Source organism: Dermochelys coriacea, chromosome 16 (genome assembly GCF_009764565.3).
Source record: "Dermochelys coriacea isolate rDerCor1 chromosome 16, rDerCor1.pri.v4, whole genome shotgun sequence".
Lineage (NCBI taxonomy): Eukaryota > Metazoa > Chordata > Testudines > Dermochelyidae > Dermochelys > Dermochelys coriacea.
Window position 1 is genome coordinate 5,195,042 of NC_050083.1, and position 12,037 is coordinate 5,207,078.

Genomic DNA, 12,037 nt, shown 5'->3' on the forward strand with positions numbered 1-12,037 from the left:
TGTAAACTGAAGTAATAGGATGAAATTTAATAGTGAAAAGTGCAAGGTCAAGCATTTAGGGATTAATAACAAGAATTTCTGTTTATAAACTGAGGGTGCATTTCTTGGAAGTAACAGAGGAGAAGGACCTCGGAGTATTGGTTGATCACAGGATGACTATGAGCCGCTAATGTGATATGGCCATGAAAAAAGCTAATGTGGTCTTGGGATGCATCAGGCGAGGTATTTCCAGTAGAGATAAGGAGATGTTAGTACCGTTATACAAGGCACTGGTGAGACCTCACCTGGAATACTGTGTGCAGTTCTGGCCTCCCAGTTTGAATTCATCCTTCTTAAACATGGAACAGGTACAGAGAAGGGCTACTAGGATGATCCGAGGAATAGAAAACCTGTCTTATGAAAGTAGATTCAAAGAGCTTGACTCGTTTAGCCTAACCAAAAGAAGGCTGAGGGGAGATATGATTGCTCTCTCTAAATATATCAGAGGGATAAATACCACGGTGGGAGAAAAATTATTTAAGCTCAGTATGAATGTGGACACAAGAACAAATGGATATAAACTGGTCATTAGGAAGTTTAGACTTGAAATCTGATGGTTAGAAACCTTCATCTAAGGAGTGAAGTTCTGGAGCAGCCTTCCAAGGGAAGAAGTGGGGGCAAAAGACATATATGGCTTCAAGACAAAGCTTGATAAGTTTATGGAGGAGATGATATGATGGGATAGCCTAATTCTGGCAATTAATTGATCTTCAACTATTAGCAGTCAATATGCCCAATGGCTTGTGATGGGACATTAGATGGGGTGGGATCTGAGTTACGACAGAGAATTCTTTCCTGGGTGTCTGGCTGGTGAGTCTTGCTCACATGCTCAGGGTTTAGCTGATTGCCATGTTTGGGGTCGGGAAGGAATTTTTCCCCCAGGGCAGATTGGCAGAGGCCCTCAGGGTTTTTCATCTTCCCCTGCAGTGTGGGGCACGGGTCACTTGCTGGAGGATTCTCTTCACTTTGAAGTCTTTAAACCATGAGTTGAGGACTTCAGTAGCTCAGACATAAGTTAGGGGTTTGTTACAGGAGTGGGTGGATGAGATTCCATGGCCTGCATTGTGCAGGAGGTCAGGTTAGACCAGTGGTCTCCAAAGTGGGGTGCATGCACCCCAGGGGGTGCGCAAGACGATCGATTTGGGGGCGCAGCAAGAGGAGCGCCGCTGGAGCAAAAGGGTGGCATGGTAGGGGGGGGAAAGGGCGGGGGCAGCCCTGAGTCCTCCAGCCCGTGGAGGAGCAGGGGCAGCCGCGCAGCCAGTGGCTGGAAAGAAGCAGCACTTTCCCCTTCAAAGCCAGCCGGAAAGAAGCTGCGCTTTGAAGGGGAAAGCGCCGCTTCTCTCCGGCCGCTGGCTGCACAGCTGCCCCTGCTCCTCCTGAGTCCTCCGGCCCATGCTCTCAGAGCTGCATTCCAAAAGGGGCTTTAGAGCTGCAGGCCGGGACCCCCTTAGCCCAGGGCCCTAAAGCCCCTGCGTTCTGGGTGGCCCTTCCTGCCGTGTGGGGGGGGCAGCTCCCAGAATCGTGGCCATGGGGGTGGTGCCGTGCTGCGCAGAGCCACCTGCACCCCCCTCTGCACCAAACAGGAGCTGCCCCAGATAAGTGCTCTGCACCCCCTGCCTGCCCCAGCCATGAGCCTCCCCCTGCACCGCCACCCTGAGCGCCCTCCTGCACCCTAACTCTCTCCCAGACCCCGCACCGCACCCTGAGCGCCCTCCCAGACCCTGCACCCCACCCTGAGCGCCCTCCTGCACCCTAACTCCCTCCCAGACCCCGCACCCCACCCTGAGCACCTGCTGTATCACAGTGTTAAACCAAGATTTTCAAAAACAATAAAGCATATTCAATCACATTGCTCTCACTAAAAATATTAATAATAATTTTTTTAGTGAGAGCAAAAAGGTTTTTTGTACCGTTAATAAATAAAATAAACATTTTTAAAAATATTGTTTGTTTCATCTTTATCTCATCTTTTTTTAATTTCTATTTTTTGTCTGTTTTGTAATTTACATAATAGTACAGTAGTACATGTATAATTTATACATAAATATACATATATTGGGGTGCATGCTCAAAAGAATTTTACTGATAGGGTGCACGATCAAAAAAGTTTGGAGACCACTGGCCTAGACGATCATAATGATCCCTTCTGACCTTAAAGTCTATGATTCTGTGATTCAAAGGGCGCTGGAACTGGATGTGGCCTGGGCAAATGTTGCTCAGCTCGATCTGCCCGGGCTCGTCTCTCCTGAGCCGTTGTGCTCTGTGCTGTTCCGGTTCGGGTCTGGTTATTCTGAGATGTGCTTGGCAGATTTACCCCCAGACTCCCTCCTCCACTCAGCTGCATTCTGCCCCTCAATTGTTTGTATCATTTCTCTTTGGTGACAGCTTCCCATGTGGAAGGCGGGGCAGGGCATCTGCCTGGGCTGTAGTACCTCATCCCAAGACTTTACTGCATCATTTTATCCACTGCAGCATTAATTATTCAGCGTACCACAGGCTTTAAAAATGTACCCACCGGCTTGACTGTTCAAGGGTGTTTGTTATGGCTGATGGGCTCCGCTCCCAGGGAAGGGGGCAAACTGCCTCTAAATGATGGGTTTCAGAGTAGCAGCCATGTTAGTCTGCATCCGATGAAGTGAGCTGTAGCTCACGAAAGCTTGTGGTCAAATAAATTTTAGTCTCTAAGGTGCCACAAGTCCTCCTTTTCTTTTTCGCCTCTAAATGGCGTGTTTAAAGCGACGCTGATTTTGCAGACTGCGCGCTGCGAGCAGTGTTTGGTGACAGGGAGCTGTGATAAGCCCCAGAGCCAAGGAGCAGATGAGTCTTTTGTTTCCCCTGTTCCTTTTATGCAGCAATAGCTTCCTATCTCCTGCCTTGTGCTGTCCAGCACAGCCTGTCAACGTGGCACTCGCAGGGCTGTTGGTGCAGGTCTCTGTGCCAGCTTTGAGCCTGAAGGCTGCTGTTTGCTGAAATTCTGTACCGTGACCGAGTGGTGTTAGCCATACACAATTCTTGGCAAAGGCTGCTGGGAACAGGAGCAGTTTTTCTTGACGGGCTGGATGGTTCTGAAGACTGAGTAGACTAAACCTGTGCACAGAACAGGTCTTGCGAGGGCTTCTTGCAGTGAAGTGCCTTTTAACTTGGTTGCAGTCATATCGATCTCTCTTATGATGGCCCACAGACTCAATCACGCGCACAGCACGTGGCTTTCTGATTCCATTTAGCAGCAGCAACAGCTCTGATGACGTAGCTCGGAATGATTTTCATTCATCTCCAAGTAAACCTGATTCTTAAAATCCTTTCAGTCTCCTCTGACTGCTCAGAATCACTGAGGGAATGTCCCAGAGAGGGTGAGACCATGCTAACAGGGCAGAGTAATCTGCAGGGAGTGGAGAAGGGGAAGGGGGATCTGATGTGAGCAGTGATGATTCCTGTGGGGGAGAGGGCAGTCTAGCATCCTCCTGGAATCTAGGGCAGACACTGAGCCCCCAACCTCCTTCCCTTTGCAGAACAATTAGAAGAGGCCGGGCATGAATGGGAGCCGTCAAAGGGAGAAAGGAGAGCTGCAGCTTTTTGCCAGGGGCATTGTTCCAGTGAAGAGCATCATTGTTCAGTGCCTATGGTTTTCAGTGGTGGAGATCTTTAACTATGGTTAACTGATGACCAATAAACTCAAGTTAGCAGCCACGTTTGTATGTGCTGGTCTGGACACTCCACAGCCCTTTGTTCCAGGACACATGTGATTGTGGTTTATCCTAGACTCAGCCACGTCTCCTATGGAGACCTAAAACATGTTAACTAACTTGGGTTAGCTCACAATAAATCAACATGAGTGGGGGGGGAAAAAAGCCCTAGGGTGTGACTGCAGGATGGAGGGGTGGCTGAAATATTTGGTCTGTAATATTTTGTTGAGGGCTGGAACGCATGTGCCAACACCAAAATAACAAAGGTGGGCATTAAAAATCAATTCTGACACTCACACCGATTTAATTCCAATTCCTAAAACCAGTGTAGGTATTCCAATGCAAATCTGTGTGGAAGGCTTTTCGGAATAAAAGAGGGCTAAAGTCAGTCTAACTACAGTAGATTTGTCACCTAGTTCAACCACTTTTATTCTGAACATCGCATCCACGTGCACTGACTTGTGCTGGAATAACCATGCTGGTTTTCGGAATCCGAGTGAAATTGAAAGCGTTTCAGCCCTTAGACGACACCACACTCTGCCTCTCCATGGCCCCAGACTTGGGCATGCTGCCTCTTAGCCATGAGCAGGGTCTGAAGTAGTTCACCATCCTTGTGAATGGGTATTGACACAACGCATCACTGTTTGTGCAGCTCTCAGCCTTTGAAATCTCATTTTGTTCCTGATTGTGATTCAATTTGTTGTAGCTGTGAAAGCCATCATGGCTTAAATATGGCATCTCTCTGTCTGTCTCTCTCTCTGACACGCACAGAGTACATCTTGGTGAAATTCTGCAGAAAACCAGGCCACTTAGGAGCCTACAACCAAATGTGAAAGGCCTCTAATCTAGTCTGTTGTAAACTAGCAGGACAGTCCCCACAGTAATTGGCCCTGTTTAACCCATGTATCCCTGGGGGAAATGACACCCCTCTGAAACCTTCTCTGCCACAGGCCATATTTTTGTTGCCCAAGTGAATGCCTTCGGCGAGGCTAGCATGCCTGGGCCATTTGGAGCCCCTCAAATGCTGGGTGACCGACTGTCTGTTCTGGATCTGACGCTCTTCCCCCACCATCCCCTCCTCTTCCCCCCTCTTTCCCTCCTACTGCTTTCCATTGAAAGCTTGAGCTTTCCTCCTTCCCCTGGCATCGGCGTGGTAGTGAACTGCTTCCTCTACCTGCTTGCTTGATAAGCCGCCAACCCCCATCCCGCAGTTTGTTTTGATGTCACCTGGAAGACACTCAACAAGATTGCCAGAGCTGGCACCACTGTCGCCTCAGAGAACAAAATCTAGCTTTGCTGCAGCAAGGAGCCTCGTTACTTGGCCTGACCCTCCTTCCCAGCAGGAGGAATGGCCTTGAAACCAGATCGTAGGGACCAGAGCCTGAGCTCTGTCGAGCAGTGGCTGCTGGAATTCCCTGGCTATAATTGCAAGATGGAAGGCTGCTGTCAGCTTTTTACTGCACCCTGGAGCTTTATTTTTGTTTCCTCAAGCCTCCCCAGCTCTGATCAGCAGAAGCCATGGCCCGCCTCCAAACATGAGACGCAGCTTCCTTTTCTCCAGGGCAGCCTGTGCTGGCTGGGCTCCTGATGGAGACACCAAAGGCCCAGTCGCCATTAGCTGCCAGCTGAGTGATTCCAGAGCTGCAGGTACAGTGTGCATGTGCACTGGGAGAGAAGGGCCTAAGGGGCAGGGCATTCCTACCCACAATGCTCTTGTGGAGAGAGAAGGTTGTAAGTGGAGGAGGAGACAGCTGGATAGATGAGACTAGAGGAGACGAGGGTTAGGCACAGAAAGGAGGTTGGCAAAGAGAGGGATTCATAGAACACAGGGTTAGAAGGGACTGCAAGGGTCATGCAGTCTAACCCCCTGCCAACATGCAGGATTTGTTGTGTCTAAACCATCCAAGACGGGTGGCTCCAGCCTCCTTTTGAAAACCTCCAGTGAAGGAACTTCCACAACCTCCTTCACGAGTCTGTTCTGTTGTCCTACTGTTCCTACAGTTAGGAAGATTTCCCTGAGATTTAGGGCATGTCTACACTTGACATTTAAAGCGGAGAAATGTCCCTTTTTTGTGCAAAAACTGTGGGAGAATCTACACTTGCCAATGACTTTTTGCAATGAAACTTCTAAGTTTCACGGCAAAAAGAAACTACCTCTACAAGAGGCGGACAGCTCTTACCGGGGATGCTTTTGTGGTGATGTGCAAGTGAAGACATGTTCTTCCTGTTTACAGCGCGCTTAGCCTCCTGAGGGTATCCCACAGTGCCTAGGTGACCACTCTGGCCAGCAGCTCTGCTGCTCTGACACCAGGTAAATAGATGTCCCCCACTTCCCCTGTAAAGCCCTGGGAACTTTGAAACTCCCCTTCCTGTTGTCTTTGCAAGTGCTCGCATAACATCTGGCCAGGTGACAATGGCTGCTCCATGAGCAAACGATCCCCTGCTTGGAGCTATGCTGAGGTACTGGAGCTGATAAGTGTTTGGGGGGGGGGGGGGGAAGAGGCTGTGCAGGGACCCAGGATGCCCCACGATCACACGCCCCCTTCCCCCAAGGCCTATCGTCAAAATAGAGAGAGCTGCACTGTGGGATAGCTGCCCTTAGTGCGCTGCTCTCATCGGGGATGGAAGTGCTGCAAATGTGAACACTTTCTGACGCCTGTGGAAGTGGGTGAGTACACAAACCAGTGCTTTTCTTTCACCGGCTCACTGTCACTGGTGAAACTGACAGCGCGAAAACTCTGCAAGTAGACATAGCCTTAATCTAAATCTGCTGTGCTGTAGTTTGAACCCACTGCCTCTTGTCCTGCCCTCTGTGACAAGAGAGGAACTTTTCTCCATCTTTTTTTATGTCAGCCTTTCAAATATTTGAAGACTATGCTATCGTGTCCCCCCCTTAATCATCTCTTTTCCAAACTAAACATACCCAGTTCCTTCAGCCTTTGCTCGTATGGCTTGTGTTCCGTCCCTCTGATCATCTTTGTCACTCGTCTCTGGATCCTTTCCAGTTTCTCTACATCCTCTCTAGCCATTGGTGACCAACCTGGACACAGTACTCCAGCTGAGGCCTAACCAGCGCCGAGTAGAGCAGTCACCTCTCCGTGACTTGCATGCATGAACCCTACAATTGCATGTACTTTTTTTTTTTTCAACAGCATCACATTGCTGACTCATGTTGAGGTTGTGATCCACCACAGCTTCCAGATCCTTCTCAGCAGTGCTGCTGCCAAGCCAGTTATCCCCCATTTTGTATTTGTACATTTCGTTTTTCTTCCCTAAGTGTAGAACCTGACATTTGTCTGCTGAATTTCATTGTGTTGTCTATAGCCCAGTTCTTCAACTTAGCAAGATCCTTCTGAATTTTAGCTTTATAAACCTAAGTGTTGGCAACCCCCCTAGCTTTGTGTCATCTGCTAGTGTGCTCTCTAGTTGTACATCCAGGTCATTAATAAAGATGTTAAACAACACTGGATGCAGAACAGATCCCTGTGGAACCCCATTTGAGACCTCCCTCCACTCTGACATCATTCTGTTAATAGTTACTCTTTGGGCATGTCTACATTACAATCTTAAATTGACCTATGTTGGGTCAACTTACAGCCACCGCAGTAATTACTGTGGTGGCTGATGTCTACGCTACCCTCCTTCTGTCCGTGGTGCATGACCTCACCAGGAGCACTTCCACCGACTAAAGAGGGGCCATGTAGGGGGCTGAGAGCCAGACTTCCCTCTGGGGCTTCTCATTGAGCAGCTCTGCCTTCCTATCATCTTCCAATACCTGCTCACCACCTCCATTGAGCAGTGGACCCACACCATCCTTGATCTTCCTTTTTTTGTCTAACATGTTTGAAGAATCCTTCTTGCCATTGCTAACATTTCTTGCCAGCTGTAACTCATTCTTTGCCTTGGCTTTCTTGATTTCTTTAGGTCCCTACACACTCTTGCTATTCCCTTGTAGACTTCCTTGGTGACATGCCCCTCCTTCCATTCCTTGTCGGTGTCCATTTTGGTTTGTAGAGAGCTCAAAAGCTCCTGTGCGGCCACATTGGCCTCCTGTAGCTCTTCTTCTCTTTCCTTTGCGTTGGAATAGCTTGATGATTAAGCCTCTAGCATTACATCTCTTAGGAACTCCCAGCCCCCTTTGATTCCTTTCTTCCTAATTGGTCTTTCCATAGGACCTTGCCTGCTATTTCTCTGAGTTGGTTGAAATCTGCTGTTTTGATGTTATCATGTCCTCCTTTCCCTAGGATCTTGAATTCTATCCAATCACGATAGAATTCAAGATCCTGTGAATCCTCCCAAGTCCCTGACCACCTTCAAGTTTGCAACTAATTCATCCCTGTTGGTGAAAAACAGATCCTAAATGGATGACCCCCTAGTTCTTTCCTCAACTTTCTGAATCAGAAAACTGTCCCCTAGACACACTAAGAAATTGCAGGATGTATCATGTTTTGCTGTAATAATCTGCCAGCAGATATCAGGAAAGTTAAAATCCTCCATTAATACTAGCTCATGTGTGTTAACTAATCTTATCTGCTTGTCGAATGATGCATCTATTTCCTCTTCCTGATGTGATGTCTATAATAGACCCCCACTGTAACATCGCTATTGTTCTTACCCCTTGTTATCCTCCCCCAGAGACTCTCAGTAGGTCTGTCGCTCACTTCCCCTTGGACCTCGGAGCAAGTGGGTACATTCTTGCTGTATAGCATAACGCCTCCTCCTTTTTTCCCATACTTATCCCTCGGAACAAGCTATATCCCTCAATGCTAGTACTACAGTCATGGAAGTTGTCTCACCAAATCTCTGTAATCATAGAATATCAGGGTTGGAAGGGACTTCAGGAGGTCATCTAGTCCAACCCCCTGCTCAGAGCAGGACCAATCCCCAACTAAATCATCCCAGCCAGGGCTTTGTCAAGCCTGACCTTAAAATGCCAATTAAGTCATAATTGTCTTCATATACCGTGACTTCCAGTTCATCCTGCTTGTTCCTCACACTCCTTGCATTAGTATACAGGCATCAGAGCTATTTTGCAGCTCAGTGGTTTGAGCATTGGCCTGCTAAACCCAGGGTTGTGAGTTCAATCCTTGAGGGGGCCATTTAGGGATCTGGGGCAAAAATTGAAGATTGGTCCTGCTTTGAGCAGGGGGTTGGAGTAGGTGATCTCCTGAGGTCCCTTCCAACCCTGATATTCTATGATTCTATAACTCTGTTGCTTTTCCTCCTACCTTTTTAATGCAGTTGTGATTGCTAGTCCCGTCTCCAGAAATTATCAGTGATTCAGCATTGTTCTGGGTCCCATTGTTCTGATTATACAAAGCCCCAGCCAGGTGCTGGGGACGGTGTGTGCTTAAAACAATCGCAGCTGAGGAACAAATAATTCAAGTCTTGCAATACAACTGGGGCAGTTACAGATCCCGCTACTGTTGCCATGGACACTTGGACTCCATTTTCCAGGGCAGGTGGTAAAATCAGTCTCTGGGCTGCATTGGTATTGTTGAACTCTTGTGATGTGGGTAATATCGCCTAGCACTGACAGCAACATTACTGCAGGGGCCCCTCCCGTGGGAAGCCAGCCAACATGTGCAAGAGCCTTCAATTGCATGGGTAGACATATGTGATGGAAGACTCTGCTAGTCCAGAATTGCTGGAAAAGGCCAGGGATGTCATCTGGCTCTCACGTGACAGCGGCCTGAGCTGGCACTGGCTGGCTTGAGTGCCTTGTGCAGTCTATCCTCTTTCCTTTTCTGGCAGGGTGAGCATGGAGATGAGCTTCTAAAGCAAGCTGGATCCGGGTGGGATGCTGTTCTGGGTAAGGGTGGGGGAGGGATGTCTTTCCTAATCCTATCTCATGTCTTTAATTTTACTTCAAAAGCCAAAGGCCACGGCTTAGTGCTTTAAGCAGTCACTTTGAATTGCTAAGAGTCCCTGGAACCACCAAATCCAGTCCCAACAGGATCTGCTCAGCCCAGCATCCTGCAAAGGAGCAGGATTTCACTGTGGTTCTCTCAGGTCTGTCAGAGGAGGTTTTTAAAAGCAAAGTCAGGGTTTTCAAACATAGGGAGCTAAAGCTGGGCACCTAGCTACTGTATCTGGGCACTAACGTACGTTGCCTGAGCCACTGCTCCCACTTGCTCCAGGAGCAGCGCTGGGTGTTTGTCACCTTTGAAAATCAGGTCACTGATTTAGCAGCCTCGCTTTAGGCACCTGGAATTGCCCTGCTTGCTTGGGGTAGACACCACCAAATGCATAAGCCCTTCCCCTGGATGTCCTTGAATCAAAATATCTCCTTCCTACCCCCTTCCAGTGGACTTCTGTACTCAACGCCTGCTGCTACAGTGCCCCCCATGCCCCAAAAAGTGTCTGAAAAGTGGTGTCCTTTTATGTGCAGAGGTTGCCTGGCCCCCTGGGATCCTTTGGAATGAAGAGCAGTCTAGCGGACTGCTTAGCCCTGGGCGTGGAGACAGTTGAGGAAAGCCTCTTGTATTTCTAGTAGGGGGAAGAATTGGATTATGATGTTACTGGTCATGCCCTTGGTCACTTTCTCTGATTGTTATATCCCTTTGTTTCTGTTTTGCCCTTTAGACCAGGGATGGGCAAACTTTTTGGCCTGAGGGCTGCATCGGGTTTCAAAAATTGTAATGAGGGCTGGTTAGAGGAGGGGGGCATGGCCTGGCCCCCATCCCTTATCTGCCCCACTTCCTCCCCTCCCCACTTCTCCCCCCCAGGACTCTTGCCCCATCCAACCCCCCTGTTCCCTGACGGCCGCCCTAGAACCCCTGCCCCATCCAACACCCCTTTCTCTCTGTCCCCTGACTGGCCCCGGAACCCCTGCCCCTGACTGCCCCCCCACCGCCCCATCCAACCCCTGCCTTTGCTTCCTGACTGCCCCCCCGGGACCCCTGCCCCCATTCAACACCCCTGTTCTCCGCCCTCTATCTGTCCCCTGACCACTCCCCCAAACTCCCCTGCCCTCTATCCACTCGCCCCCCTACTCCCTTACCACACGGCACAGAGACCAGATCCGGCCAGGCTCTGCAGCTGCACTGCCCCAGGAGTTTGCAGCCCGCCCCCCCCCCCCCCCCCGTCCAGAGCATCGCACCGGCAGCGCACTGAGCTGAGGCTGCGGGAGAGGCGGGACAGCAGGGGAGGGGCCGGGGCCAAGCCTCCAGGACCAGAGGCTCAGGGGCTGGGCTGGAGGGTCCTGTGGGCCGGATGTGGTCCATGGTCGTAGTTTGCCCACCTCTGCTTTAGACTGAGCTCTTCAGGGCCAGGACAGCAGCTTTCTGTCGGCACAGGGCCTCGCACAGTAGGGGCGCTACTGGAAACAAGTAGTTGAGAACCAGAAATGAATCATTTAGAAAATAAATGGTCCCAGTTGCAGACACTCCAAAAGAACCGTCAGCCTGGCCAGCCCTGGTATCTGGGTACGTAGCATGGAACCCCCTTTTCACTTGGCCATTACATTACCTCCTCCCCTGACCTGTAGGGGGAGCCACTGTCACTGCAGTCTCAATTCTTTGTTCTGAAGCAGACTTCTACGACTAAGGCCATGTCTGCGCTACACAATTAAGTCAACCTATGTTCGGTCGATGTACAGCCACTGCAGAAATTACTGCGATTTTTTTATGTCCACATGACCCTCCTTCTGTGGGTGGTGACTGTCCCCACCAGGAGCACTTGAGCCGACTTGAGAGCCTGGGCTCCAGCTGGTTGCTCTGTGGGGAGCCCACACCCCAGGCTCTCTGCGCTGGGCAGCGAGGCTCCAGCTGTCAGCAATGCTGGGGCTCACAGGTGAAACACCCCCTCTCCCATTCCCCCTGCTTAATTTCAAAACAGGGACCCTACCCGCAGTGGAATTGGCATTCTTGTCAATTTCTCACGGCTCTGGCTGACAGCCAATAGGTGATGCAAGTAACTCAGAATCTTTACAGACACTGTCGCCTGAACCCGCAGTTCTCAACTAGGGGTCTGAGGCTCCCTGAGGGGCCGTGAGCAGGTTTCAGGGTGTCTGCCAAGCAGGACCAACCTTAGACTCACCAGGGCCCAGAGCAGAAAGCCAAAGCCCCACCACCTGGGGCTGAAGCTGAAGCCTGAGCAACTTAGAATCATAGAATATCAGGGTTGGAAGGGACCTCAGGAGGTCATCTAGTCCAACCCCCTGCTCAAAGCAGGACCAATCCCCAATTTTTGCCCCGATCCGTAAATGGCCCTCCTCAAGGATTGAACTCGCAACCCTGGGTTTAGCAGGCCAATGCTCAAACCACTGAGCTATTCCTCCCTCAACTTAGCTTCACGGGGCCCCCTGTGGCATG

The 12,037-nt window shown here is 50.0% G+C and overlaps 1 protein-coding gene across 1 annotated transcript in view; it reads left to right on the forward strand.

The window, feature by feature from the left end:
• Positions 1-12,037, forward strand: part of NPDC1 (neural proliferation, differentiation and control 1) — a 136,227-nt gene that overhangs the window by 39,667 nt on the left and 84,523 nt on the right. The window lies entirely within an intron of this gene.